This window comes from Sorghum bicolor, unplaced genomic scaffold (genome assembly GCF_000003195.3).
Source record: "Sorghum bicolor cultivar BTx623 unplaced genomic scaffold, Sorghum_bicolor_NCBIv3 super_29, whole genome shotgun sequence".
Lineage (NCBI taxonomy): Eukaryota > Viridiplantae > Streptophyta > Magnoliopsida > Poales > Poaceae > Sorghum > Sorghum bicolor.
Window position 1 is genome coordinate 199867 of NW_018396405.1, and position 24876 is coordinate 224742.

Here is a 24876-nt window from a genome sequence, read left to right on the forward strand (position 1 = left end):
AAACCGTGCACCTATCCTGCATCAAGATTAGCACTATCTCCAAACAGATCGAATCGACCTTCCACTTGAGCCTCTTCACCTAGGATTATCATCAGGTGCTTCCATAATGGTTTCTGAGCCTATGGTGCATTATGCGCAAACCATGCACCAATCTTGCACCTAAACTAACACTGTCTCCAAACAGATTGAAGCGAGATTCCATATGACACACATGATCTAGGAGTTCTATCGGGTGCGTCCAAATTGATTTCTGAGAATATGGTACGTTCCATGCAAACCGTACACCTATCTTTCATCAATATTTGCACTATCTCCAAACAGACTGAACCGAGCTTTCACTTGAGCCTCTTCACCTAGGAGTACCATCGGGAACTTCCACAACGATTTCTGAGTCTACGGTGCACTGGGCACAAACCATGCAACTATCTTGCACCGAAACTAATACTATCTCCAACTGGACCGAAGCGAGATTCCATATGATACACTTTGTCTAGTAGTTCCATCGGGTGCATCTACAGTTCCATCGGGTGTGTCCAAATTGATTTCTGAGCATATGGTATGTTCTATGCAAACCGTGCACCTATCTTGCATCAAGATTAGAACTATCTACAAACAGACAGAACCAAGATTCCACATGAGCCTCTTCACCAAGGTGTACTATCGCGTGTGTCCAAAATAGTTTCTTAGCCTATGGTGCATTAGGCACAAACCGTGTACCTATCTTGCACCGAAACTAACACTATCTCCAAAGAGACCGAAGTGAGATTCTATATGACACACGTCATCTAGGAGTTCTATTGGGTGCTTCCAAATATATTTCTAAGCATATGGTACGTTCAATGCAGTTCGTGCACCTATCTTGCATCAAGATTAGCACTATCTCCAAACAAAGCAAACTAAGCTTCCACTTGAGCCCCTTTACCCAGGAGTATCATCGGGTGCGTCCAAAATAGTTTCTTAGCCTATGATGCATTAGGCGCAAACTGTGTACCTATCTTACACCAAAACTAACTCTGTCTCCAAACAGACCAAAGCGAGATTCTATCTCACACATGTCATCTAGGAGTTCTATTGGGGTGCGTCCAAATGGATTTCTTAGCATATGGTATGTTCCATGCAAACCGTACACCTATCTTGCATCAAGATTAGCACTATCTCCAAACAGATCGAATCGACCTTCCACTTGAGCCTCTTCACCTAGGATTATCATCAGGTGCTTCCATAATGGTTTCTAAGCCTATGGTGCATTATGCGCAAACCATGCACCAATCTTGCACCTAAACTAACACTGTCTCCAAACAGATTGAAGCGAGATTCCATATGACACACATGATCTAGGAGTTCTATCGGGTGCGTCCAAATTGATTTCTGAGAATATGGTACGTTCCATGCAAACCGTACACCTATCTTTCATCAAGATTTGCACTATCTCCAAACAGACTGAACCGAGCTTTCACTTCAGCCTCTTCACCTAGGAGCACCATCGGGAACTTCCACAACGATTTCTGAGTCTACGGTGCACTGGGCACAAACCATGCAACTATCTTGCACCGAAACTAATACTATCTCCAACTGGACCGAAGCGAGATTCCATATGATACACTTTGTCTAGTAGTTCCATCGGGTGCATCTACAGTTCCATCGGGTGTGTCCAAATTGATTTCTGAGCATATGGTATGTTCTATGCAAACCGTGCACCTATCTTGCATCAAGATTAGAACTATCTACAAACAGACAGAACCAAGATTCCACATGAGCCTCTTCACCAAGGTGTACTATCGCGTGTGTCCAAAATAGTTTCTTAGCCTATGGTGCATTAGGCACAAACCGTGTACCTATCTTGCACCGAAACTAACACTATCTCCAAAGAGACCGAAGTGAGATTCTATATGACACACGTCATCTAGGAGTTCTATTGGGTGCTTCCAAATATATTTCTAAGCATATGGTACGTTCAATGCAGTTCGTGCACCTATCTTGCTTCAAGATTAGCACTATCTCCAAACAAAGCAAACTAAGCTTCCACTTGAGCCCCTTTACCCAGGAGTATCATCGGGTGCGTCCAAAATAGTTTCTTAGCCTATGATGCATTAGGCGCAAACTGTGTACCTATCTTACACCAAAACTAACTCTGTCTCCAAACAGACCAAAGCGAGATTCTATCTCACACATGTCATCTAGGAGTTCTATTGGGGTGCGTCCAAATGGATTTCTTAGCATATGGTATGTTCCATGCAAACCGTGCACGTATCTTGCATCAAGATTAGCACTATCTCCAAACAGATCGAATCGACCTTCCACTTGAGCCTATTCACCTAGGATTATCATCAGGTGCTTCCATAATGGTTTCTAAGCCTATGGTGCATTATGCGCAAACCATGCACCAATCTTGCACCTAAACTAACACTGTCTCCAAACAGATTGAAGCGAGATTCCATATGACACACATGATCTAGGAGTTCTATCGGGTGCGTCCAAATTGATTTCTGAGAATATGGTACGTTCCATGCAAACCGTACACCTATCTTTCATCAAGATTTGCACTATCTCCAAACAGACTGAACCGAGCTTTCACTTGAGCCTCTTCACCTAGGAGTACCATCGGGAACTTCCACAACGATTTCTGAGTCTACGGTGCACTGGGCACAAACCATGCAACTATCTTGCACCGAAACTAATACTATCTCCAACTGGACCGAAGCGAGATTCCATATGATACACTTCGTCTAGTAGTTCCATCGGGTGCATCTACAGTTCCATCGGGTGTGTCCAAATTGATTTCTGAGCATATGGTATGTTCTATGCAAACCATGCACCTATCTTGCATCAAGATTAGAACTATCTACAAACAGACAGAACCAAGATTCCACATGAGCCTCTTCACCAAGGTGTACTATCGCGTGCGTCCAAAATAGTTTCTTAGCCTATGGTGCATTAGGCACAAACCGTGTACCTATCTTGCACCGAAACTAACTCTGTCTCTAAACAAACAAAAGCGAGATTCTATCTCACACATGTCATCTAGGAGTTCTATTGGGTGCTTCCAAATATATTTCTAAGCATATGGTATGTTCCATGCAAACCGTGCACCTATCCTGCATCAAGATTAGCACTATCTCCAAACAGATCGAATCGACCTTCCACTTGAGCCCCTTTACCCAGGAGTATTATCGGGTGCGTCCAAAATAGTTTCTTAGCCTATGATGCATTAGGCGCAAACTGTGTACCTATCTTACACCGAAACTAACTCTGTCTCCAAACAGACCAAAGCGAGATTCTATCTCACACATGTCATCTAGGAGTTCTATTGGGGTGCGTCCAAATGGATTTCTTAGCATATGGTATGTTCCATGCAAACCGTACACCTATCCTGCATCAAGATTAGCACTATCTCCAAACAGATCGAATCGACCTTCCACTTGAGCCTCTTCACCTAGGATTATCATCACGTGCTTCCATAATGGTTTCTGAGCCTATGGTGCATTATGCGCAAACCATGCACCAATCTTGCACCTAAACTAACACTGTCTCCAAACAGATTGAAGCGAGATTCCATATGACACACATGATCTAGGAGTTCTATCGGGTGCGTCCAAATTGATTTCTGAGAATATGGTACGTTCCATGCAAACCGCACACCTATCTTTCATCAAGATTTGCACTATCTCCAAACAGACCGAACCGAGCTTTCACTTCAGCCTCTTCACCTAGGAGTACCATCGGGAACTTCCACAACGATTTCTGAGCCTATGGTGCACTGGGCACAAACCATGCAACTATCTTGCACTGAAACTAATACTATCTCCAACTGGACCGAAGCGAGATTCCATATGATACACTTCATCTAGTAGTTCCATCGGGTGCATCTACAGTTCCATCGGGTGTGTCCAAATTGATTTCTGAGCATATGGTATGTTCTATGCAAACCGTGCACCTATCTTGCATCAAGATTAGAACTATCTCCAAACAGACAGAACCAAGATTCCACATGAGCCTCTTCACCAAGGTGTACTATCGCGTGCGTCCAAAATAGTTTCTTAGCCTATGGTGCATTAGGCACAAACCGTGTACCTATCTTGCACCGAAACTAACACTATCTCCAAAGAGACCGAAGTGAGATTCTATATGACACACGTCATCTAGGAGTTCTATTGGGTGCTTCCAAATATTTTCTAAGCATATGGTACGTTCGATGCAATTCGTGCACCTATCTTGCATCAAGATTAGCACTATCTCCGAACAAAGCAAACTAAGCTTCCACTTGAGCCCCTTTACCCGGGAGTATCATCGGGTGCGTCCAAAATAGTTTCTTAGCCTATGATGCATTAGGCGCAAACTGTGTACCTATCTTACACCAAAACTAACTCTGTCTCCAACAGACCAAAGCGAGATTCTATCTCACACATGTCATCTAGGAGTTCTATTGGGGTGCGTCCAAATGGATTTCTTAGCATATGGTATGTTCCATGCAAACCGTGCACCTATCTTGCATCAAGATTAGCACTATCTCCAAACAGATCGAATCGACCTTCCACTTGAGCCTCTTCACCTAGGATTATCATCAGGTGCTTCCATAATGGTTTCTGAGCCTATGGTGCATTATGCGCAAACCATGCACCAATCTTGCACCTAAACTAACACTGTCTCCAAACAGATTGAAGCGAGATTCCATATGACACACATGATCTAGGAGTTCTATCGGGTGCGTCCAAATTGATTTCTGAGAATATGGTACGTTCCATGCAAACCGCACACCTATCTTTCATCAAGATTTGCACTATCTCCAAACAGACCGAACCGAGCTTTCACTTGAGCCTCTTCACCTAGGAGTACCATCAGGAACTTCCACAACGATTTCTGAGCCTATGGTGCACTGGGCACAAACCATGCAACTATCTTGCACCGAAACTAATACTATCTCCAACTCGACCGAAGCGAGATTCCATATGATACACTTCATCTAGTAGTTCCATCGGGTGCATCTACAGTTCCATCGGGTGTGTCCAAATTGATTTCTGAGCATATGGTATGTTCTACGCAAACCGTGCACCTATCTTGCATCAAGATTAGAACTATCTCCAAACAGACAGAACCAAGATTCCACATGAGCCTCTTCACCAAGGTGTACTATCGCGTGCGTCCAAAATAGTTTCTTAGCCTATGGTGCATTAGGCACAAACCGTGTACCTATCTTGCACCCAAACTAACACTATCTCCAAAGAGACCGAAGTGAGATTCTATATGACACACGTTATCTAGGAGTTCTATTGGGTGCTTCCGAATATATTTCTAAGCATATGGTACGTTCGATGCAATTCGTGAACCTATCTTGCATCAAGATTAGCACTATCTCCAAACAAAGCAAACTAAGCTTCCACTTGAGCCCCTTTACCCATGAGTATCATCGGGTGCATCCAAAATAGTTTCTTAGCCTATGATGCATTAGGCCCAAATTGTCTACCTATCTTACACCAAAACTAACTCTATCTCCAAACAGACCAAAGCGAGATTCTATACGACACATGTCATCTAGGAGTTCTATTGGGGTGCGTCCAAATGCATTTCTTAGCATATGGTATGTTCCATGCAAACCGTGCACCTATCTTGCATCAAGATTAGCACTATCTCCAAACAAATCAAATCAAGCTTCCACTTGAGCCTCTTCACCTAGGATTATCATCAGGTGCTTCCATAAAGGTTTCTGAGCCTATGGTGCATTATGTGCAAACCATGCACCAATCTTGCACCTAAACTAACACTGTCTCCAAACAGATTGAAGCGAGATTCCATATGACACACATGATCTAGGTGTTCTATCGGGTGCGTCCAAATTGATTTTTGAGAATATGGTATGTTCCATGCAAACCGTACACCGATCTTTCATCAAGATTTGCACTATCTCCAAATAGACCAAACCGAGCTTTCACTTGAGCCTCTTCACCTAGGAGTACCATCGGGAACTTCCACAACGATTTCTGAGCCTATGGTGCACTGGGCACAAACCATGCAACTATCTTTCTTCGAAACTAATACTATCTCTAACTGGACCGAAGCGAGATTCCATATGATACACTTCATCTAGTAGTTCCATCGGGTGCATCTACAATTCCATCGGGTGTGTCCAAATTGATTTCTGAGCATATGGTATGTTCCATGCAAACCGTGCACCTATCTTGCATCAGGATTAGAACTATCTCCAAACAAACAGAACCAAGATTCCACATGAGCCTCTTCACCAAGGAGTACCATCGCGTGCGTCTAAAATAGTTTCTTAGCCTATGGTGCATTAGGCACAAACCGTGTACCTATCTTGCACCGAAACTAACACTATCTCCAAAGAGAGCGAAGTGGGATTCTATATGACACACATCATCTAGGAGTTCTATTGGGTGCTTCCAAATATATTTCTAAGCATATGGTACGTTCGATGCAATTCGTGCACCTATCTTGCATCAAGATTAGCACTATCTCCAAACAAAGCAAACAGAGCTTCCACTTGAGCCCCTTTACCCAGGAGTATCATCGGGTGCATCCAAAATGGTTTCTTAGCCTATGATGCATTAGGCGCAAACTGTGTACCTATCTTGCACCAAAACTAACTCTATCTCCAAATAGACCAAAGCGAGATTCCTTACGACACATATCATCTAGGAGTTCTATTGGGATGCGTCCAAATGGATTTCTTAGCATATGGTATGTTCCATGCAAACAGTGCACCTATCTTGCATCAAGATTAGCACTATCTCGAAACAGATCGAACCGACCTTCCACTTGAGCCTCTTTACCTAGGATTATCATCAGGTGCTTCCATAATGGTTTCCGAGCCTATTGTGCATTATGCGCAAACCATGCACCAATCTTGCACCTAAACTAACACTGTCTCGAAACAGATTGAAGCAAGATTCCATATGACACACATGATCTAGGAGTTCTATCGGGTGCGTCCAAATTGATTTCCGAGAATATGGTATGTTCCATGCAAACTGTACACCTATCTTTCATCAAGGTTAGCACTATCTCCAAACAGACCGAACCGAGCTTTCACTTGAGCCTCTTCACCTAGGAGTACCATCAGGAACTTCCACAGCGGTTTTTGAGCCTATGGTGCGCTGGGCACAAAACATGCAACTATTTTGCACCGAAACTAATACTATCTCCAACTGGACTGAAGCGAGATTCCATATGATACACTTCATCTAGTAGTTCCATCTGGTGCATGTACAGTTCCATCAGGTTTGTCCAAATTGATTTCTGAGCATATGGTATGTTCCATGCAAACCGTGCACCTATCTTGCATCAAGGTTAGAATTATCTCCAAATAGATAGAACCAAGATTCCACTTGAGCATCTTCACCAAGGAGTACCATCGTGTGCGTCCAAAATAGTTTCTTAGCCTATGGTGCATTAGGCACAAACCATGTACCCATTTTGCACCGAAACTAACACTATCTCCAAAGAGACCGAAGTGAGATTCTATATGACACACTGAAAGGTCCTAATATGGCTAGAGGGGGGTGAATAGCCTATTTAAAAAATCTACAAACTCACTAGCGTAAGAGGTTAGTAAATAACCAAGCGTAGCTTTTTTGCTCTAGCTCTAATGGGGTGTTCGCAAGCCACCTATCCAACAATTCTAGTTGATATGATCACTAGGCACACAAAGGCTAAGTCACTACTTACACTAGAAAGCTACCTAAAGTTTCTATACAAGTAAGTAAGCTACTCTAGTTTGCGGGAATGTAAAAGAGATAGTTTGATCTTTATACCGCCGCGTAGTGGGCATGAACCTATCAATAATATGAAGTCCAATCACCGGGAGAAATCCAATCAACAAACACAATGGAGACAAGCAATTTTTCTCCCGAGGTTCACGTGCTTGCCGGCACGCTACGTCCCCGTTGTGTCGACCAACACTTGTGGTTCGGTGGCTAAGAGGTGTAGCACGAACCTCGTCCTCACTAGGACACCACAAGAACCTACCCACAAGTGAGGTAGCTCAATGACACGAGCAATCCACTAATGTTGCCTTTGGCACTCCGCCGAGGTAGGCACAAACCTCTCACAATCGCCGGGAGATGGCCACGAACAATCACCAACTCGTGCCAAAGCTCCTCCGCAGTTCCAAGCCGTCTAGGTGGCGGCAACCACCAAGAGTAACAAGCAAACCCGCTGCTCAACGATCACTAGTGCCACTAGATGCTCAAACTCTAAGCAAATGCAACTAGGATCTCTCCCAATCTCACTTTGGATGAACAAAACTTGAACAAGGTGAGTGGGAAGTGTGGGAGTATGCCCACAAGGTGTATCAACAAGTTAGAGAGTCAAGAGAGTGAGCATGAACCAGCTAAGGCCTATAAATAGAAGTCCCAAGCTTCAACTAGTTGTTGGTAGTTTACCCCACAGTCTGCGTCCACAACGGACGCGTCCTAGTTCACACTAGACGCGTTTGGTATGAGCCAGACCAGCGTCCGGTGCTTCTGACCGTTAGAAAAGTAGCTGTTGCCTCTGACACTGTCGAGGGTATCGGTAAGGGGTACCCTCAGCGATGCGCATTATGAGGTCGCCCGTACGAAGGTTGGGACCCTCAATTCGACGCTTTAATCTTACGTATGCGCCGCCATCGACGGTCGCAGCCTCGAAGACGGAAATAGCGTCGAGCGAATCGATCGGGGCTCGAGCGACGACTACCGTCGAAAACGGAAGCGGGCTCGAGCGAACCGAGAGGCGTCGAGCGCCAGGACACTGTCCGCCGCCTGACGCGCGCACGCGGGCGGGAGCATTAAATGCGCCTGACGCTTCCCCACCTAACACACAGGTCACGGAAGGCGTGACAGGGAGCAAGCTTCTGTCCCATCGTTCTTTTTGCAGCTTTCCCACCGAACGACCCAGGGTGTGTCAGGACGCAGGAAACAAGGATGGAACGTCTAATCGGGACCCCCTCGAGACACCCAAGGTCAGCGCTCCAGATACCAGCATATTACACGGCGTCCGACCCTCGACCAAACAGGGTCCCTTCCTAGGGACAAGTTGGGCGTCGACTGACTTCATCACAGCAACCCCGTCGGGTCCGCCACCATACCGTGCAAGCATGCGACGTCAGAACCAGCACAAGGCGGCTGGCAGGGCAGAACACAGGAGCACGCGTAATCATCACCGAGCTATCAAGATGGGACGGCTCGAAGCTATGCCGTACGGAAGCCTCGAGTAGGTCAGCGCTCCATGCGGCTATCGATCCCTACCCTAACATCTATGCATGTACCCTGTGTCTCTCCTTGGAGCTATAAAAGGAGGGACTCAGGAATAGAAGGGGGACAGATCTCAACACAAGAACACACACACACACGTAGTAGAGCGACACCCTTCATACCACGCTTGTATTCGCCCCTGTACAAGCACTTAGGTGCAAGATAATACAAACTCTCTCCCCCCGCTGGACGTAGGGCCTTCTCTTGCCCGAACCAGGATAAATCTCAGTGTCTTCTTGCATCACCATCCGGAAAGGGGAGCACGCATACAAATTTACTCGTTGGTGTGACCCCCCGGGGGAAAAACACCGACAGTTGGCGTGCCAGGTAGGGGTCCTGCGTGTTTTTCACCGATTTCCCACCACTTTCCGGATGGCTACTCCTGCCTCGCCGCTTCCGCACTCCACGGTGATTTGGTTTGGGAGTCTCGAGTTCATGTCTACGGGCTCCGGCTACGACATGATCTTGCTCTCAGTCAAAGGACCAGGAGGAGTCCGCGTTACGCCAGCACGGTTGAAGGCTCCAAGACGCCCTCACCACCACGCCTCCCCGCCTAAGAAGAGGCGCGGGCAGCACCACCGCGGCCCCTCTGCTTCAGCGCGACCAACAACTCGCGCAAGGCAGGATGTGGGCCACAAGGCAGCGACACCGTGTGACCGAGCAACAAGCACGACGACTCAGCACCACGCGACGACGGGGGGAGACGCGTCTCGCGCGCCCTCCCCCACCGCAGCTAGGCTACTTCCACACGGGTTGTTCTCCCCAAGGGCGGCACTGCCGTTCGGGTTGGACAACGCCGCGGCGTCGATCGCCAAGACGATACGCCCAAACGCTCAGACGTACGTGGAAAGACCAATGGTCATCCCACGTAGCTCTGAAGCGCGGCGGCCGACGTCCGAACTGCCGGACCTTTCCCGAGTACGAGGCCTCCGCCGTCTAGGCCCCGGACGATACTCGATCACCTCCCTCAGGCAACGATGGCTGGAGGAAGGACGTGGGTGTTTCCCCGCTGCCGAACCGGACTCCGACTCCGAGACAGACAGCTATGACCCTACGAGGGAATGCTATCACCTCGACGGGGCGGCAGAAACCACCGACGAGACACGGGATGCTGCTGCGGGCGGTCGAGCCCCCGCGGCGCAAGAAGACCCCAGGACGCCTGGGAACGACGGACGGCTCGACCCTCTTCCTCAGGAAGATAGAACTGCGCAGCTCACGCAGCTGCGGGAGCTCAAGATGAAGCTCGACGAAGACCGCGAGCGCCTCGTCCTGCTCGAGCAAATCCTCGAACAAGACCTGCCCTACCCGCCGGGCGGAAGTGTCCGCAGACGCGCTCGAGAGGTACATCGACAGATCGTCGGTGACACAGAGGCGGAGCAGCCTGTCGGTCGTTTCCCTCGAGCAGGCCAGAATGTAGTGGCAGCGACGATGCTACTGCGTAACATGCCAGAACCATCAAATTCCCAGGCCCGACGAATTCGAGATGAAGTTCAGACATTGCTCCAGGTGGCAGCAGTTCAACAAGCCGAAAGTTCGGCATCTCGACGACGAGGGGCTGCCACAGAGAAGCGCGACGAACAGCCTCTAATCGAAGAGGAGGTGTCTGTCCGGCAACAACCTCCCCCTCGAGGTAGAAAGACCGCTCTCATCCTCCCTGCCGACAATCAACGTCGACACGACGCGCGACACGACGTCAAAGAAAATAGACGCCGCCGGCACGGGGACGCGGAAGAACGTGGTTATAGCGCGCACCGCGGTGGGAGGTACGACAGCGACGAGGACCGGGTGGCCCCCGAGCCACCGGGCCCGCGGGTGTTCAGCAGGGCGATTCGCAGCACGCCCCTGCCTAGTCCATTCCGACCCCCAACCAGCATCGCGAAGTACAATGGAGAAACCAAGCCAGAGCTATGGCTGGCCGATTTCAGGCTGGCTTGTCAGCTAGGTGGCGCTCGGGGGGATGATCGAGCCATCATCAGACAGCTACCCCTTTTCCTCTCCGACACCGCCCGTCGATGGCTCGAGGAACTCCCAGCCAATCAGATTCACAACTGGGTCGACCTGGTCAGAGTCTTCGAAGGTAATTTCAAAGGGACCTATATACGGCCAGGGAACTCGTGGGACCTCAGCAAATGCAAGCAGAAGTCGGGAGAGACTCTTCGGGAGTACGCTCGACGCTTCTCAAAGCAGCGCACTGAGTTGCCACACATCCCCGACCACGACGTCATCTTGGCGTTTGTCTCGGGCACCACCAGTCGAGACTTGGTGCGGGAATTAGGCCGCAATCGACCTCAGACCGTCGACGAGCTGATGGACGTAGTAGCTAACTACGCGGCGGGGGAGGAGGCAGTCGGCGCCTTCTTCAGCTCAGAAGGAAGAAAAGGCAAGCAGCCCGTCGATGAAGATGGGACTTCCAGTCGAGGCCTCAAGAAAAATAAAAAGAAGCAGAAAGTGCGGCAGTTCCACCAGGGAGATTCAGGTGACGACCTCGTCGCCGCGATGGATCGAAAGAAGCCGCGAGGCCCTCCGGAAGGAGGCATCTTCGACAAGATGTTGGAGGAGCCGTGCCCTTACCATAAGGGAGGCGCTAACCACAAACTCAAGGACTGTCGTATGCTGAGAAAGCATTTCGACGGTCAGGGGTTCAAAAAAGATGCGCGCGAGGACTCCAAGAAGGAGAAGGCTGGCGGCAAGGAGGACAACAAAGATGACGACAGCTTCCCCGCCGTCCACGACTGCTACATGATCTATGGCGGGCCTTCGACTCAGTTGACCGCGAGGCAGCGCAAAAGGGAGCGTCGCGAAGTCTTTGCAGCAAGAATGGCGGTGCCCCAGTATCTTAGCTGGTCAAGCACTCCCATCACCTTCGACCGAGAAGATCACCCTGACAAGGTGGTCGCCCCAGGCGTCTACCCGCTCGTCGTCGACCCCATCATCGTCAACACCCGGCTCTCGAAAGTGCTGATGGATGGCGGCAGCAGCCTCAACATCATCTACCTCGAGACCCTTGATCTCCTCGGCATCGATAGAGGACGCCTCCAGCCAAGCGCCGGCGGTTTCCATGGCGTCGTACCAGGGAAAAAGGCACTGCCAGTAGGTCGAATCGACCTACCAGTCTGCTTCGGCACGGCGGCCAACATCAGGAAGGAGACCCTCACCTTTGAGGTGGTTGGGTTCCGAGGCACGTATCACGCCATCATCGGGCGCCCGGGCTACGCCAAGTTCATGGCCATACCCAACTACACATACTTGAAGCTGAAGATGCCTGGTCCCAAAGGCGTCATCACCGTCAGTTCCTCCTTCGAGCACGCGTACGAGTGCGACGTCGAGTGCGTCGAGTACGGGGAGGCGGTCGAGAGCTCCACCGAGCTCGTTGCAAAGCTCGAAGCCATGGCCGCCGAGGCTCCAGAGCCTAAACGTCATGCGGGCAGCTTCGAGGCGGCGGAAGGAACTAAGAAGATCCCGCTCGACCCCAACAACTCCGACGGCAAGATGCTGACGATCAGCACCGACCTCGACCCCAAATAGGAAGCCGTGCTCGTCGACTTTCTCCATGCAAACGCTGATATGTTTGCATGGAGTCCCTCGGATATGCCTGGCATACCGAGGGAAGTCGCCGAGCACTCCTTGGAGATTCGAGCCGGTTCCAAGCCAGTGAAGCAGCGGTTGCGCCGATTCGACGAGGAAAAGCGCAAGATCATTGGCGAGGAAGTCCACAAGCTTTTGACGGCCGGATTCATCAAGGAGGTTCATCATCCTGACTGGTTAGCGAACCCTGTATTAGTTAAGAAAAAGAATGGGAAAATGAGGATGTGTGTCGATTATACTAGTTTGAATAAAGCATGTCCGAAAGTTCCCTTTCCATTGCCACGCATTGATCATATTGTCGATTCTACCGCGGGATGTGAAACCCTTTCTTTCCTTGATGCTTATTCTGGTTATCACCAAATAAAAATGAAAGAGTCCGACCAGCTCGCGACCTCTTTCATCACACCTTTCGGGATGTATTGCTACGTGACCATGCCATTTGGGCTTCGAAACGCGGGAGCCACGTATCAACGTTGCATGCTCCACGTATTTGGCGAACATATAGGCTCAACGGTCGAGGCCTACGTCGACGACATTGTCGTCAAGTCAAAGCAACGAGGAGACCTGATCCAGGACCTCGAGGTTGCCTTCAGCTGCTTACGCACCAGCCGGGTCAAGCTTAATCCCGAGAAGTGCGTTTTCGGCGTGCCTCGAGGCATGCTCTTAGGATACATTGTTTCACAGCGCGGTATCGAGGCCAACCCCGAGAAAGTCTCGGCCATCACGAAAATGGGGCCAATCCGAGACATCAAGGGTGTACAGAGAGTCACGGGGTGCCTGGCGGCTCTGAGCCGTTTCATCTCGAGACTAGGAGAAAAGGCATTACCATTATATCGACTCCTGAAGAAGGTCGAGCGTTTTTCTTGGACCCCCGAGGCCGAGGAAGCACTCGAAAAACTGAAAAAGACGCTGACTTCGGCACCAGTCCTGGTTCCACCTCAACCTACGGATCCGCTGCTCCTCTACGTCGCGTCGACGACCCAGGTCGTCAGCGCGGCGGTGGTGGTCGAAAGACAAGAGGAGGGTCACGCGCTGCCAGTCCAAAGGCCAGTCTATTTCGTCAGCGAGGTGCTTTCGGAGACCAAGGCGCGTTACCCCCAAATCCAGAAGCTGATCTACGCCGTAATCCTTGCCCGCCGCAAATTGCAGCATTACTTCCTTGGTCATCCTATCACGGTGGTCTCTTCTTTCCCCTTGGGCGAGATAATCCAGAGCAAGGAGGCCACGGGAAGGATAGCAAAGTGGTCGGTCGAGCTCATGAGCGAGACTCTCACTTACGCGCCCCGAAAGGCCATCAAATCGCAAGCCCTGGTGGACTTCGTCGCGGAATGGACGGACTCCCAGCTTCCCCCAACTCAGGTCCAGGCGGAGCTGTGGACAATGTATTTCGACGGGTCACTCATGAAAACTGGGGCCGGGGCCGGCCTATTATTCATCTCACCCTTGGGCGTCCACATGAGGTACATAATCAGGATTCATTTCGCCGCATCTAACAATGTCGCAGAATATGAGGCCCTCGTCAACGGTCTCAAGATCGCTATTGAGTTAGGAGTCCGACGCCTCGACGTCCGAGGCGACTCCCAACTCGTCATCGACCAGGTAATGAAAACCTCGAGTTGCCATGACCCAAAAATGGAAGCATACTGCAAGGAGGTGCGTCGACTCGAAGACAAATTCCACGGCCTCGAGCTTGTCCATGTCGCTCGACGCTACAACGAGGCAGCCGACGAACTCGCCAAGATTGCATCTACCAGAGGCACAGTGCCGCCTGATGCATTCTCAAAGGATCTACACGAGCCATCCGTCGACCTAGGCACGGGGGCTGGCGTCGACACCACCATCGCCTAACCAACCAATGCTGTCGATGCGCTCTTGATGGAGGAAGAGGTGATGGAAATAGAACGACGACCAGGTCGACCATTCGATTGGCGCACACCGTTCCTCGACTGCCTTATCCGCGGTGAGTTGCCAGAAGACAGAACAGAAGCTCGTCGTATCGCTCGACGGGCCAAATCATATGTGATCTATGACGAAGACAACGAGCTATATCGACGGAGCCCGACGGGGGTCTTACAACGTTGCGTCACCATAGAGGAAGGCCGAAAACTCCTCGACGACCTGCACTCGGGGGCTTGTGGCCACCACGCCGCTCCACGGACCCTTGTAGGAAACGCTTTTCGGCAAGGCTTTTACTGGCCAACGGCCGTGGTGGATGCCATCGAGCTCGTACGCTCGTGTCATGGGTGCCAATTCTACGCCAAACAGACGCACCTGCCCGCCCACGCTCTTCAGATGATCCCCATCACCTGGCCGTTTGCGGTGTGGGGGCTCGATTTAGTAGGACCTCTACAAAAGGCGAAAGGAGGGTATACCCATTTGCTGGTGGCTATTGACAAGTTCTCCAAATGGATCGAGGCTCGACCCATCACCAACATCCGCTCCGAGCAAGCCGTCCTTTTCTTCTCCGACATCATCCATCGGTTTGGGATCCCCAATGTCATCATCACCGACAACGGCACCCAGTTCACTGGCAGAAAGTTCTTGGATTTCTGCGATCAGCATCACATCCGTGTGAACTGGTCCGCAGTAGCCCACCCTCGAACTAATGGCCAGGTCGAGCGTGCCAACGGCATGATTTTGCAAGGACTTAAGCCAAGGATCTACAATCGATTGAAGAAATTCGGCAAGAAATGGGTCGAGGAGCTTTCCTCAGTCCTATGGAGCCTAAGGACAACGCCAAGCAGGGCCACCAAATACACCCCGTTCTTCATGGTCTACGGCTCTGAGGCTGTCCTCCCCACAGACCTCGAGTACGGGTCACCTCGACTCAAGGCTTACAACGAGCAATCGAACAAAGAAACTCAAGAAAACGCGGTCGACCAACTCGAGGAGGCTCGAGACATGGCCCTCCTCAACTCTGCTAGATATCAGCAGAGACTCCGACGCTACCACGACAAGCACGTGCGCAAGAGGGACCTCAACGTAGGCGACCTTGTCCTACGACGCCGGCAAAGCAACCAAGGACGCCACAAGCTGACCCCACCTTGGGAAGGCCCGTATGTGGTGGCCGAGGTCCTTAAGCCAGGAACGTACAAATTGGCGGACGAAAAGGGGGCAGTCTTCACCAACGCATGGAACATCGAACAGCTACGTCGATTCTACCCCTAGAAGTCCTAGACTTACGATCCTACATTTTGTACGAAGACTTTGTAAATAAACGCATGAATAAATAAAGTCTTTCCCTCGAGCGGCTTCTTTCTGTACCAAAAATAGTTACGAGTCATAGTCTCGACGTCAAAAGGGGATGCCGACCATGACCCATCATAGTCCGCACCCCCTCGGGGGCTACCAGAGGGACGACCCCTCCCCAAGCGTCGAAAAAGCCAAAAAGTTTCTCTCTTTCCTACTTAGTAAACCTTGAACGATCGAGTTGTCGAGGCGCCTCGAGCCCCTCGAGGACCGAAGGATAGCGAGCCTGAGAACACCTACGCCCCCGGGCTATGGAAACTCTACTCACTCCCTCACCCTCGAGACGATCGAAGCTGTCTTTTACGAAAAAACGAACAAGGAACACATATGTAGGCGCAAAAAGAAATAAAAGAACCTCGAGTGGAAAGACAAACAAACATTTAACAACCACAAAAATACTGTATTGCTTAAAAAAAGGATTAACAAAGTCTTATACAAGGGGCCCCAGGCACCCCGAGCAGGCTCGCAGGCCTCAGTCCATGGTACGATCCTCGCCACCCTCACCTCCGCCCGAGCCAGTCTCAGGAGGAAGCACCTCAGGCTCAAATAGCTTGGCCAGCCTCTCTCCAGGAGCCTCCGCGTCGTCGATCAAAGCGTGAAGCCTTTCTTCGTTCTCCGCGTCGGTCTTAGAGATGTCGGTGACGAAGCCGTGGGATACTACCTCCATGTCGTAGGAGAAGCCCGAGCAGACAACCGCCATCGCCCGCTTCACCCCGATGTGGAGGGCATCCCGCACCCGATCTCGCAGCGTCGCACCTAAGTAGCACAGCTGATCGACCAGTGCGTCGCCTCGAGAGTCCTCCCTCGACTCATCCATAGGTTCGACCTCCCAAGAGGTCGAGAGATCGCTTATCGCCGTCCGCACTCGACGGTTCAAAGCAACTTCAGCCTCGAGTTGAGCCTTGGCGTTGCGAGCCTCGGCTTGGGCGGCCAGGAGTTCGTCCTTGAGCCCTACAAATGCCAATACAAAGGAGCTTTAGGAAAAACTCAAGCACACCTCGAAAAGGAAATTCGACAAAGGGAACATACCTTTGATGCTCTCCTCTAGAGCCGTGTTCTCGCCAACCAATCTGGTGTTAGCACGCTCGATCTCTCTGTTGGAGCGCGTCAGCTCAGTATTGGCGACGCGGAGATCTTCGATCACCCTGCCAGCCTGAGCGACGGCTCCACTCTTCTCTAGCAGTTCTCCCTTCAGACGCTCGACGTCGTCAGAGAGACTGCGGGATCGAGCTCGCTCCATCTCGAGGTCTTCGAAGGCTTTCTTCTTTGCGTCCTCGGCGGCACCCCTGGCGACCTCATTGTCCACGTACGCCACCTTCATCTTCTGGAAGGTATCGCGGAGGGAGTCCAGGTCGGTTTGGAGAAGGCCCTTCTCCTTGTCCAGATCCGCAATGACGCTCTTGTAGGACAGGGCCTCCTCCCGGGCTCTGGACGCGGCCTCCTCGACCGTAAGAGCCCGCTCCCGTAGCTGCATCGCCTCCTCCTCCGCCTTCTTCGAGACCTCCCGGGCCTCGGCCAGAGCAGCCTCCCTCGCCTTCTTCTCCTCCTCGAGTGCTATGAGATCTTTGTAAGCCTTAAGCAGCTTTTCCTGCGACTCGAGGAGTTGATCCTTGAGGAGTGGAAGCTGCTCTCATCCGCCCCTCGTGGCATGTATGAAGCTGGATTTAATGCGAGAGGTCTCTTTCATATCCTACGAATCAGGGGTCGGATGGATTAGAATACGGAAACCAGAAAGCACCATAAAGATTGGAATTCGAGAAACACTTACAAAATAAGCTGGCCCGAGCCCGTTGTTGATGACGTCCGATAGGAGCCCCACCACGTGTTTCATCCAAAGGCGGAGCTCCTCGACATGCTACCACTTCTCGACCTCCTTCTTGTCATCAAGGAAGATATTGGGCTCGGACGGGTCGCTGGAAGCTCGGATACGAATCCGATCGGGACACCAGTTCTCCATTTCCCGATCAGCCCGCACCTTGACGCCGCGGAGAAAGTTCTCGACGGTCTCGAGGGAACCCCCGTGGCGCAAGAACAGGTCGGCGAGGCAAGGGAACCGCCCGTCGTCATCCACCGTCTTCCACGTACCGTCCTTGCTCCCAGACGACCCGATCTCGTCCTCCTCAGAGGGAAAGCGGTCTTCCCACGCTCGACGCTCCCGGAGGAACCCTGGGGCGATCCCGTCCATGCCGTAGAGCGTCCTCTTGGTCTCGGACTCGGGGTCGGTGGGGGTGCGCATCATGCAGGCGAGCGCCACCACTCCGTCCGCTCGCCCCGACTCTGCCCGGATCGCGGCAGGCGCCCCCGGGAGGAGCCACGCTGGGGTGGGAGGCCCGTACACCGGCAAATCTCCCTCTTGATCGCCGGGCTCTTGCGACGCCAACGGCGCCGGTTCGGCCAAAATTTGAGGCGGGGGCTCGAGTGGCTCGTTCTCTTGGCCCCCCAGCTGCTGTTGCTGCCCCAGCTGCTGCTGCTGCTCCTCCTGCTGATGCTGCAGTTGCTCCTCCGGCTGGGGTCGCTGCTGCTGCTGCTCCAGTGACGGCTGCGTCGCTTCGCGCTCCCGCCCCTCCTCCTCCACCATCTTCCTTTGTGCCTCGAGGGCTCGAAGGCCCGTGGGCCAAGGAGTCCGTCCCGCGACGTTGGGAGTCGACGCTTCTTCCTCCATGGGTCGAGCGCCCCCAGACGCTTCGTTGCCATCAGACGTATCGCTGATGGTGATGGGTTCCCCCTCGACCCCCAATCGAGAGGGCTCGGGGGCTCCCTCTGACGCTCGCGTCTGGGGGGCCGCATCATGAGTCGGTGGCGGCGGAGTAGGCGCGGGACGAGGTGAAGTAGTCTCAACGCCGGCTGGAGGTTGGGTGCTTGACGGGCCTACAAAACAAAGGGTAAGGGTCAGACGTTATGATAACCGACGTAAGAATATCGCGACACCCAGGAATTAACTACGAACCTGGTTCCGTGGAGGCGGCACCCGTTCTGAGCCTCTTGGCCATCGATGGTTGGGCCTGCTCGAGGGTCCGTTTCAGCCTGAGAAAAAGTCAGCATGTGAGGAAAGGTGAAAGAATGGGGGGACAAAGACCGCAACAACAAAAGGGCTTACCCCACGGGCAGAACGGCTCGCCTTCCGCCACCCCGACCAGCGGGCCTCGAGCCACCCCGCGTCGGGGCGCTAGGCCCCTCGAGGGCAGAAACTGGCCTAGGTACGTCGGGCCTCGCCTGGCGGGCGCCGGGACTCGCGCTCCTACGGCCGACGTCTCCTTTCTCAGAGGCCGCAGCGCGACCGCGGGTTAGCGGCCCCGACGCCTGGGACCTAGCCGGACCGCTCTCCCTGGGCGCCACGGGAGGGCGCGGTGCGTCTTGGCCCGCCTTAAGCGCGGAAGGAGCGTCGGGCCGGGGACGACGAGATCCGCTCGGACCCTCCTCCGGCGCCTCCGTCTGGGGGGCGTCGACGTCACCTCGAGGCGGGCCCTCGAGGATCCGATCGAGGCGCGACGCCATCCCCTCGGAGTCGTCGCTACTCTCGTCGTCGTCATCGTCATCGTTGGGGGATTCTTCCTCAGGCTCCCCCCTCTGCCTGGATTTGGCTCGACGCACCTCTAATGCTTGGCGGTCGAGATTCTTCTTCTTCTCCCCCTTTTTTGCGGAGTCCTTGGCAGACTTCAGCTTCTCGGCGGATTGGCGCCGTTTGTCGCGATCGACCTCGTCCTCCTTTACTGGAGGCCTCGAGGACCGGACATCAATCCGACCCTGCCAAAACTAAGGTAGACTTAGAAAAAAAGAGAGGGGAGAGGGGAAACCTAGAATCGAGGATACGCGCAAGAAGAAAGCGTACCAGATCGATCGAGCCTGCGTCAGGTCTCATGGGGAAGCCGTTGACATGCTCCGGCTTAAAATCACCGGCAATTGCGGCCCTGACTCGGGCCGCGACTTCATCGTCCGCCGGAGGCTCGCAGGACATCCGACATGCCTCGAGGTCCCGAGACGAGACGCCAGGGCCCATCTCGTCCATCCTCAGCGGTCGTGACATCAGAGGGAGAACTCTCCGATGATGAATGGCCGAGAGGACGAGGGCGGCGGTCAAACCTTCCTGGCGAAGCTTCTTCAGGGCGTCGAGGAGAGGGTCGAGCCGAGGCTGATGAGCTTGGACGACGCCGTACGTCCAGTCCGCTGGGCGCTCCAAGATCAGACGGCCCGAGTAGGAAGGTAGGAGGTTGTCGTCGTTCCGCAGGTAGAACCATTGGGAGTCCCAACCGGCGTGGTTGGTCGACAACCCTACCGGGATGTACTCCCGCGGCCGGTCCGTCTTCCCCGTCTTCTGCACCAGATTGAGGCAACCCGCCCGCACGGGTTTCCTCACGCCCGTGGTTCCGGTGGAGGCGTGAAACAGCTCGCCCCTGTAGAGGTGGAGCCACAGCTCCCAGTGCGGCATCATCCCTAGGAAGCCCTCACACACGGCGGCGAAGACCGCCGCTACGGTGATGGCGTTCGGAGAGAAGTGCTGCAGCTCCACCCCATAATGGAAGCAGAGGGCCCGCATGAAGCGGCTTGGAGGCGCGCCCAGACCGTGGCGGTGAAACTTGGCGAACGACACCACGTAGCCCTCGGGTGGCTGAGGCGCCCTGTGGCTCGCTGGCGGCGCGATCCACTCTGGCGACGACAGCGAGGTGCGGCGGCGCAGCAGTCCCTCCTTCTCGAGCTCTAACAGCCGGCGCTCCGTCATCGACGACGGACGCCAGTCATCGGCGGCGACGAGTCTTACAGGCATCTCGGCTAACGGGACGGTGGGTTCGCTACGGCTCGAGGGGGCGTGTGCGCGTGAGATGACGAGAAAGCAAAGGCAGCAAAGGAACAAGAGCAAGAAGGCGGAAGGGAGAGGAACGGCGGTGACGCGACGACGTATTTATAGGCAGCTGTCCGCCAACGGACAGATCCGAGAAGTAAGGTAACTCCCCCCCATAAATGCGCCGCCTAACAGCTCTCTCTCTCTCCTCACAGGACGGACTCTCCGAATTCCTCGCCGATACGGTGTCGTAACGTCATCCGCCTAAAAAGACGCGCCCAACGGGCAGAAAGGCGAACCGCCACGACCGTTTCCTTCCCTCGTAAGTCAAGGGACATAACCGCAAAAGTCTCGAGAGGTCGATGGCTGGCCCGCCGAAAGGGTTCGACAGCCGATCTCGAGCGCCAGAGTCAGGGATCCCCAGCGAGCGGTCGAAGATCGGGGCCCGCCTCGAGGGCTCGCTGGCGATGTTCAAGGTAGGGTCGAGACAGTCGAGAGGAATCCCCCCGAAGGGAGGCATCGAGCCGCTGGACTCTATCGAATGAGACCGGTATCCCCGACCACGTCGACCCTGCTTTATGAGGACGCCTCCGGGCTACAGCTGACCCCCTCGAAAGGGGCACAGGTTCTCACTTGGACTACCCGCTAGGAACTCAATTTGGGATGGAAGACGCTCGCTCTATCGAGAGCACGTCGAAACCCCCGGGCAAAAACGAGCCAGTCAGAACCTTCCACCACCGGTGTCGAAAGTGTCTCTGCGAATTAAATAACATAACCCTCGAAGGAGTCAAAAACTCCTCCGAGGGCTCGGGGGCTACCCCCGCGGGGTCGCTCGCGCGCCCCCACGAAAATTCGACCGTAAATCAAAACCTCCATTCGAGCGCCAGCGCTCAAATGGAGGCTCGGGGGCTACTGTCGAGGGTATCGGTAAGGGGTACCCTCAGCGATGCGCATTATGAGGTCGCCCGTACGAAGGTTGGGACCCTCAATTCGACGCTTTAATCTTACGTATGCGCCGCCATCGACGGTCGCAGCCTCGAAGACGGAAATAGCGTCGAGCGAATCGATCGGGGCTCGAGCGACGACTACCGTCGAAAACGGAAGCGGGCTCGAGCGAACCGAGAGGCGTCGAGCGCTAGGACACTGTCCGCCGCCTGACGCGCGCACGCGGGCGGGAGCATTAAATGCGCCTGACGCTTCCCCACCTAACACACAGGTCACGGAAGGCGTGACAGGGAGCAAGCTTCTGTCCCATCGTTCTTTTTGCAGCTTTCCCACCGAACGACCCAGGGTGTGTCAGGACGCAGGAAACAAGGATGGAACGTCTAATCGGGACCCCCTCAAGACACCCAAGGTCAGCGCTCCAGATACCAGCATATTACACGGCGTCCGACCCTCGACCAAACAGGGTCCCTTCCTAGGGACAAGTTGGGCGTCGACTGACTTCATCACAGCAACCCCGTCGGGTCCGCCACCATACCGTGCAAGCATGCGACGTCAGAACCAGCACAAGGCGGCTGGCAGGGCAGAACACAGGAGCACGCGTAATCATCACCGAGCTATCAAGATGGGACGGCTCGAAGCTATGCCGTACGGAAGCCTCGAGTAGGTCAGCGCTCCATGCGGCTATCGATCCCTACCCTAACATCTATGCATGTACCCTGTGTCTCTCCTTGGAGCTATAAAAGGAGGGACTCAGGAATAGAAGGGGGACAGATCTCAACACAAGAACACACACACACACACGTAGTAGAGCGACACCCTTCATACCACGCTTGTATTCGCCCCTGTACAAGCACTTAGGTGCAAGATAATACAAACTCTCTCCCCCCGCTGGACGTAGGGCCTTCTCTTGCCCGAACCAGGATAAATCTCAGTGTCTTCTTGCATCACCATCCGGAAAGGGGAGCACGCATACAAATTTACTCGTTGGTGTGACCCCCCGGGGGAAAAACACCGACAAAATGCAACTAGGATCTCTCCCAATCTCACTTTGGATGAACAAAACTTGAACAAGGTGAGTGGGAAGTGTGGGAGTATGCCCACAAGGTGTATCAACAAGTTAGAGAGTCAAGAGAGTGAGCATGAACGAGCTAAGGCCTATAAATAGAAGTCCCAAGCTTCAACTAGTTGTTGGTAGTTTACCCCACAGTCTGCGTCCACAACGGACGCGTCCTAGTTCACACTAGACGCGTTTGGTATGAGCCAGACCAGCGTCCGGTGCTTCTGACCGTTAGAAAAGTAGCTGTTGCCTCTGACACTGACAGGGCACCGGACTCTCGCTTTTGAACAAACCGGACGTGTCCGGTGTCACACCGGACGTAAACCCAGGGAGCTCTGCACGAAGAGTTTGCACCGGACGCTAACTCAGACGCGTCCGGTGTCACACCGGACGCGTCCGGTGTGCATCAGACGTAAACTCAGAGAGTTTTCACCGAGAAGCGAACTCACCGAACGAGGCACACCTGACTCTACGTGAAAACTGTTTCCGCGTCCGGTGCCTTAACTCGGACACGTCCGACCTCATACCGGACGCGTCCGGCTTGAAAGCACTACGCGAAATGATCTCAACTACTTCCCTTGCTTCCATGTGCCAACACCAAAGTGTCTCAACACTTGTGCACGAGTGTTAGCATATTTCAAAAAACATTTTTCAAGGGTTACTTAATTAGCTCACTGGGTCCTAATGCATATGCAAGAAATCCAATCACCTAGTGGCACTTAGACAACCGTTTTCACAACGAGATTACCCCTCTTAATAGTACGGCTATCTATCCTAAATGTGATCACACCCTCTATGGTGTCTTGATCACCAAAACCAAAACCCTAAGCATACCTTTGCCTTGATCTCCATAGGGTTTTGTTTTTCTCTTTCTTCTTTTCCAAGTTGAGCACTTGATCACCTTGTGGTCATCACCATCATCACCATGATCATCACTTGCTCCATACTTGGCATGTACCAACCTCATTTAGTCTACACACACTTTAGTATAGAGGTTAGTACTAGGGTTTCATCAATTATCCAAAACCAAACTAGGGCTTTCAATCTCCCCCTTTTTGGTAATTGTTGACAACCCTTTTTACAAAGATTTTCAATAAAATTTTCTTGGATTCATGTTGCTTGCCCAAGCATTTTACCATGTGCAAAGGTTATGGACAAGTTTCATAAAACCAAATTGGTAGCAATTGCTCCCCCTACGTATGTGCTAAGAGTTTGGATTTGAAAGCTTGCACATATGCTTGAATAGGAAATATAGGAGTCAATTTCTACCAAAAGATGCTAAGATGTAAGGAATGGACCTTTGAAGCGTGATACCAATCGGAGTTGCCAATGTATACCATCCTTAGCACCATTAGTAACTAGACATTCACAAAACTAGAACACCCCGTGAGATCAACATTATAAACAAGGTTCTAGTACCACTTGTGAAACAACTAAAAATCTAGTTACACTACCTATGCATGCTAGTTCTTCATTTCATCAATCAAGCCTACAACTAGCATACACCACACAAGCGAGGCATGTAACACCCTAAATTTTTGCAAGTTTTCAAAATAGAAGAAAATAGTTTAATTGTCTAGTTTTGTGCTCATAAAAATATAGAAAAAAAATATTTTTTATTAAATTAAAATTTATCATAGGGTTTAGCAACATTGTTGTGCATACATGCTGGTGCATATGTTTTAATATGATGTTTGTTTGTTGCTCCTTTGTGTATTGAGAGTGAGAAAAAAAATCTTTAAAATGCATTTAATTAGTAGGTCGATCATACTCGTCTGACACGTCTTTCCCTTTTCCTACAATCAAACTCCTTGATTCTCAGCTTATGCTTTCATTTGGAGTTTCTCAAAATCTTTTATTTCAAATCACTCCTTCCAGTTCCTTATCCGTCAACCAATCTGTAAAAACTGACCAAGAATTATTCCAACATTTTTTGTGGAACTTGTTCCCACTTGACTGTGAGCATAATCTAATTTTTAGATGCTCTGAATTATCTTATCATGAGTTCCAAATACTTT